Raw genomic sequence first — 7,841 nt, forward strand, 5'->3', positions numbered from 1 at the left:
ATAAACTTTATCTTATCTTATCTTATCCTATGTACGCAAAATCACCAAGAATTGAACAATCCGTGAACTCATACTTCTAGGGTTCAAAGTGTCCTTCAATGATAAGCGGGGTGGTTTGGTGTTTTAATGGTTTTCATAATAGAGTGTAAAATAACTCTGGGAATGGAACTATTTGAACAACAATATTTCACTGTGCAATATATCATATTGCAGACTAGAATTGAAGAAGGACATGCGAAGGACTAAACTAACTTAAAATTCTCTCTACAGAACTCATGTACTACACCAAAAGTACTCAATGTCATAAGAACAGCCAATGTTCACAACCGACCTAGTTAATCTATATAACAGGAATATCTTTAAATCTATCTTTATCTATGGTCCTTGTCCATAAAAATCTAGAGGTTCTGCCGTAAATCACATTAATATAGACAACACTAAAAGTTGTACATTTTTAGACAGCCTTTGGTTTTAACTCACTAATATTTTTTTGTAGCCCTAGTCATATACACTTTATAATTGAAATGCACTTGTTTTAAAGAAGACCATGCATAGCTTGATTGGCAGTGAACAAGTGGCTTTTAAGTGTTAATAAATTTGTAATGAATGTCATGTAACACTATATCTGTAAACCTGAACTATTTTGTACATTATTAATTACCATAGCGAGAGGGAACGAGCAACGATACAGATAAAGTTGTGTCCAGATTTAGATTGATTGTAAAGTATTACTGAACTGAATAGCCCTTATGCCTCGTCAACATTAACGAGAGGGAACGAGCATTGATACAGATAAAGTCCTGTCCGGATTGACAATGATTGTAAAATATTCCTGGGACCGTGACTGCCTGATTGAGTTGTACCTGGATTAATACATGTCTGAAGACTGTTATGAAGTAGGGCATTTACTACAAATTAACACTCTTGCACAGGCAGGAGTTCCATTAATACCAAGACAAAACTACAAATTAATTCTGTCAATTCGTCTCCTAAGTTTCATATTTATTGAGTTACCCTGTTCGATCTTAAAAATCCCCTTAATGTGACTTTAAACAAATATGGGAGAAACTATAGGACACTTTTTAGACAAAAAATGTTTTCTTTGATACATTTTTCTTAAAATTGAGAATTTCATTATAATTTTCAAACTCGTTCAGATTTTTTTTGTGAATGTAATTCAGCAAGAAAAAAGTGGTCAAAAAGAAATCAAGATGTGTATCAAAATATCCCTTAGTAAGAAAAAAGGAGATTTTGACAGTTATTTGTCAGAGAATGAAATCAAACAATTTTGAAATATCGAAAAACAGATATTTCAGCGGTTCAAGACGCATGTGTAAAAAGATTAAAAAATCGACCAATGTGATAATTCAAGAGCTAAATGATTTAGTAAAAAAAAAAATATTACTTGTTGGTGCAGAAATGATTTGACCTACATCACAGACTACACAGATTGCTCATACACTCTACCTGAATAGGCTGAGCAGGCCTATAGTGTCCCGGCACGCCATGCTACGGTTCCATGTAATGTTTTTTGACTGACATCTCTCGGCCACTTGTTGCTTTCAGGGGTTAAGTTTTACAACTTTTAAAGAAATACTCCAATTTTAAACATAAAACATAACGTTTATGAATATTGTCTATTTTTAAAGATTTTGCATTTCCTATTCAAAGGATCCTGAAATATCCCTGAATACAGATGTCTCCTGATTGGTCATGTACAGTACAGTTTTAGGTGTTAATCAATATCTGTAACTCTCTTATCTCTGACCTACATGAAGAAAAGATTTTACCCTTACTATAACGTTTCTGGTTTTAATTGTAGACCTGCTATGCCTGATTAACTTAAACATACATTAATTCCATTAGATCATTAATTTAATGAATTATTTGATTGCTATCGTGTAGAATGTAAATTTCACAGAAAGAAATTGAGTTTCTGTCACAAACTCTGATTTTCTTATCCCTAAACTTTGCATTTCAATGTCAGAGACCTTAGATATTTCAAACTGTGAATTATTTTAGATTAAATAATAATAGTTCCGAATATTAAAGGTTAACCATCAGGTTCGAAGATATAGTGATTTTAAATTAGAATTTGTGCCCAAAATTCAGATACTCTGTTCTAGAATCATCCAGGGTTACCCACAAAGGATGTGATTTCAGAGACGATTGTACGGAATTTGTTTAGTCCGTTTTCTTGCAATCAGGGTTCCTTGTCGGCCAAAATTGGCTTTTTTTCTTTGCTTAATATATTAAAAAACCATCAAAGCAGAAACCAAAGACCAAGCTTCGAACCGTAATATTTTTAGAGTTTTGGGTCGTCTTTACATAGTCAACCGCGCGCCACAATCAACCGAGTTAAAGTTATGATTAGATAATGAGCACTGACAATTATGTATCTTATAGGTTTCGAAATTAGGATTTAAGGAATTTACGATCAGGTCAATGTTTGTTTGGTTGATACAACCCTTGTAGACTTCATAATATTAATTGTTTAAATCCACGCTTTAAGCATAATAGAAAACAATGATGCAAAGGTGTCAATACTTGATTCACAACGGTACCCTTCGAACCTTTAGCATAGATCAAGTATGAATTAAATATCAATGTTTATAATTTTGAAAATTTTAAAAGCCGCGGCCTCAGTTCTTTTAAATTTATATTTAGAAATTGAACGCTGACAGTGCAATGGTGTAGTTTGGATTTTTATTTTGTTTTAAGATTATAGATTTATGGAATAATTATGTTAAAAAAGACACCTGCAGATCAAATACAATATAATAGAATTTATCGCTTAACTCCTATGTTTGTTGGGACATCCTGTACTTTTAAAATTATTTTCATAAATACTGCTTCCACTAAGTTATTGAGTGTAAGAGGAATAAAGTTTATTAATCAATCAGTACATATTCTATTCGAACTTTAGTTTACATCACCCTACAAATTCATAATAAGATTGTTTTCCAGAAAGCGTGTCGCAAAAAACATACGAAACAATTAAAAATTTATGGTTCGGTGTTCAGGACTTGAGACATCTAGAACCTTTGTAACATTTTCAAAATATTAACAATGTTATTGTAGTAACGTTATAAATCAGAGTAGGTTGAGCCTTACACTTACAAACAGTACAAGATATCAATAGTACAAGATATCAACAGTGCAAGATATCAACAGTACAAGATATCAATAGTACAAGATATCAACAGTACAAGATATCAACAGTACAAGATATCAACAGTACAAGATATCAACAGTACAAGATAGCAATAGATTTTTATAAATTTTATTGATGATTTTAATATCTTTTTTTTTAACCACTTATTTCAGAATTAAAACCATCGTAAAGTATTCGCTTTAACAATTGACATTTATTCCTGTAAATATACGTACGCAAGCAAAATGTCCATTCTGTTATGTAAATATAGCCATGGAAAACTAACTGCATGAGGTGTGTATCTACAGATATAATTTATATTAACCTACATATAGTTTATAAATAATAGGTGTACTAATTAAGGCCCTAAACTGGTTTTGAGATAGTTGAACTATTTGATCTTTATTTAATTATCCACTATTCCATGGGTTCACGGTTCAAGCTCCGCCAATTGCAAAATCAAAATTTGATGAATGGAGCCATACGGATAAGCCCAAAGAGAATAGAATATATATTAGAGTGGAATTTACTAGAAAAAAGTGTAAAACGGCCATTTTGTTGTACTGTTTCCATTCTGCAGGTGTACTTCACATATTTATGCTATATAACCTTTTGGGCCCTGGAACATCATTTTATAGATCTAAAATCTAAAATTAATATTAAAAGAAAACCAAATTACGAAATAGGTGGTTTTATAATTGACCAATGATCATTTCACATAGACTCTATGCCTATCACTTTACAAACGATGATTTTCCGTTATAACTATAAATCAAATTATGTTTTTTATTTTCCTAATTCATTTTATAAAGTTTATTTAACAGCTTTAAAAAAATCGAAATTGAAATGGATAGTCTAGGGAACATACTGTATTGATGTACTCTACTGCATATAATTTGTGAACATTTTGAACTCCCTTTCAGGCTGAAAGGGACTGAAAAAATGCATACCGAGAGATTCTTTAAATTCCCCTCTAATATATATTCTATTCTCTTTGGATAAGCCCTAATAGGGCGAAGCACTGTGTCTATATATATATAAATAATATATAGAGATTCTCTTATTATATTTTCCCATACTAAAACCCTCCGATGAGAACAGTCGCATTCTACACTGTTTAGAGTCACTATAGCTCCGTATTAAAGGAATATAGTTTAGAGTTACTATATCCGTANGAGCAGCATTTGTTGCACAGGGAGGTAATCCAGTCCATTTTTTCACAAATTTATCAGTGAATGTGTCTAATTTCTTCAGATGACTCTGTGATATTGTATGAACAGTGAGCAGAAATCGAATAGAAGGAATGAAATATTGTTTGTAGATCCAGACTTTATATTCATCTCGAATAAGTAGTGCATTAATGTTTATTAGTTTTTTTTCAAATTCACTCTTGATGTAATCGAACGCATCACTAAGTTTACCAGTAGGAAATAGAAGTTTGCCAAGGAATTTTTGCTCTTTTAGAGTTACTATCTCCGTATTAAAGGATAGTTTAGAGTTACTATCTCCGTATTAAGGGAATTGTTTAGAATAGCTAGAACGTATTAAAGGATAGTTTAGAGTTACTAGCTCCGTATTAAAGGATTGTTAAGTGTTTTTGTCACCGTATTAAAGGATTGTTTAGAGTTACTATCTCCGTATTAAAGGGTAGTTTAGATAACTATAATATAATAACTAGAACGTATTAAAGGATTGTTTAGTGTTTCTGTCTCCGTATTATAGGATAGTTTATAGTTACTATCTCCGCATTAGAGGAATTGTTAAGAATAACTAGCTACGTATTATAGGAATTGTTTAGAATAACTAGCTCCGTATAAAAGGAATTGTTTAGAATAACTAGCGCCGTATTAAAGGATTGTTTAGAATAACTAGCGCCGTATTAAAGGAATTGTTTAGAATAACTAGCTCCGTATTGAAGTAATTGTTTAGAATAACTAGCTCCGTATTAAAGGAATTGTTTAGAATAACTAGCTCCGTATTAAAGGAATTGTTTAGAATAACTAGCTCCATATTAAAGGAATTGTTCAGAATAACTAGCTCCGTATTAAAGGAATTTTTTAGAATAAATAGCTCCGTATTGAAGGAATTGTTTAGAATAACTAGCTCCGTATTAAAGGAATTGTTTAGAATAACTAGCGCCGTATTAAAGGAATTGTTTAGAATAACTAGCTCCGTATTGAAGGAATTGTTTAGAATAACTAGCTCCGTATTAAAGGAATTGTTTAGAATAACTAGCGCCGTATTAAAGGAATTGTTTAGAATAACTAGCTCCGTATTGAAGGAATTGTTTAGTGATTAACTAGATCTCTATCAAAGAGATAGTTTGAAGTTACGCTCCTCAGTTTGTATTTTATTTGTTTATATATTTTAATTTTTGCCACTATACCATAGTAAGTACATATATAGATTTGTACTGTACGAATTAAGCCCTAAATTGCTGTATTTATTGTTTGATTATAGAGTTTTTTTTTTGGGGGGGGGAGGGAGTGTTTACCTTTTTTCCTATAAAGTTTGTTTATTGGGACACCCTGTATCTCTCCGGAAGTAATCAAGGATATTATTTAAGAAGTTTAAAGTAACTATAGTTCTGAACATCTTGAAAGAAGATTAAGCGAACTGGAACAAAAATTTCAAAATAGAAAAAATTAAAATTAAACAATTTCCCTTTAATATATTTGATAAAGTACAGGTGTAATAGTGATAATAGTTTAAATAATAAAGTGATAAAGTGTGGAACACTATGAACAAAAAAGCTTATTAACTTTATAATTTATAAGTGAATAAAAGTGATTTAAAGATTTGATAAATTATTAAGTAACATAATCAAGATTAAAAGGTTTGTATCTAAATCTTATACATGGAGTACATAATATACTGTTCAAGTTTTAAAAAAAAACATTCGGAGTTATTTCTAAACAGAAATTTAAACAAAAAGCAAGATATTCAAACAGATAGTATAGATATCTAAACAGGTAGCAAGATATTTAAACAGGTAGCAAGATATCTAAACAGATAGCAAGATATTTAAACAGATAGCAAGATATCTAAACTAATAGCAAGATATCTAAACAGAAAGCAAGATATTTAAACAGATAGCAAGATATCTAAACATATAGATATCTAAACTTTAAAAGATAGCTGGACAGCTGCTCGGTTAGATATCTAAACAGAAAATAATATTTAAACAGCGGGCAAGATAGCTAAACAGTAAGATTTTAAAATAGTAAGATATCTTAATAAAAAAGGTATTTGAACATATTGAAAGAACAACTAGTGCAAAGATTCTGCACAAAGCTCAATTCCTTTCTCTACAATACTGCACTCTCGTGTCAACTACTAAGTCCAGTCAGATACTCCCAGTTATAAGATTAAATCTACATTTTTTGATCCATCAAATTAGACAAGTTGTCTCAACAAAAACCTATATTTTAATCAATCTCTACATAAATGAGGCTTGTCCTCTATATCCAATAAACTTCAAAACGACTGAAGCAATCTGGGCAAAACTTTTGGTGGCAACTTAGACGACACCAGGGAAGATTTACGGACGGTTAAAAGGGAAAACTTTGGGAGGGAAAACAACGAACTTTTTAAATTTTAGAAATAAATCAATTAAGATAAATAACGAAAAAATGGCCAATTGTAAAGTAACTTGCATAACTTTATGACAGAAAATGGGTGCAAAGCGTTTTGAAAGCCGAGTATTGAAAGTAACCAAATTTTATTATTTTGAGAAACTAAGTTCCTGTTCTTTTTTGTCATAATCCTATACCTTCTTTTCCTTTGTTATAAAGGACTCTCTGGACATATAGAGAACCCTTTCACGAAGAAAATAAGCACTTGAAAAACAATACATATATAAATACACACACACACAGAGTTTCCAAAAAATCATTTCTGTAGCACATTTTTTTGGAATGTTTCAGTAAAAAAATTCTAGAAAGAATGCAAATAAGAAAAGAAATTGCGTCTTTGCCACAAACTTAGATTTTCTAATTCCTTTACCTTTGAAACCTTAGATATTTCAAGCTATAATTCTGTTAGATTAAATTATCTAAATTTGAAATTCCAAAGGTTTAAAAATATATGGATTAGAAAATTTGAGTTTGTGACAAAGACTCAATTCCTTTGTATGGTAATTGGAATACACTGTATGTTGTAATATTTAAAGTATAGGTGACTCATGCTAAAAACCTCCCCCAGCCTCACACCTTTATCTCTTTGTTCTTTTAATGAATGCGGAGTAGTTAACCTGAACTGATTCATTAAGATTCAACAGTGCACCCTAGACCTTTGAACCGAACAGACGTATGAGTTAAGCTCCGTTTGTTCAACCAAAGGCTAGGGGGGGCAACGATTGATCTTGATTTCCCTAGGATTTATGTCTGGGATTGTAACGATATCAAGGGATTAAATGTTACAATGTAAAAACATACTGTATTTACTTTACAGATGTGTTTTTTTTTTTATTTTGTTTTATGTTAATTCTCTTGATATATATATCTCGTTTACTCACTACGTAAACAAACATAAATATATTAGGGGTGATCGATTTTGGCCATTGCACTCCACTGAAAGTGCATGGATTGGTTTGGGATATTAAAACAACGTTTAGAAAAGACGATTTTTCGCAAGTTGAAAGTGCCAACCGGAAACCGTTTTTTTTAAGATTTGTGGTTGAATAATT

This window comes from Eurytemora carolleeae, unplaced genomic scaffold (genome assembly GCF_000591075.1).
Source record: "Eurytemora carolleeae unplaced genomic scaffold, Eaff_2.0 scaffold292, whole genome shotgun sequence".
NCBI lineage: Eukaryota > Metazoa > Arthropoda > Copepoda > Calanoida > Temoridae > Eurytemora > Eurytemora carolleeae.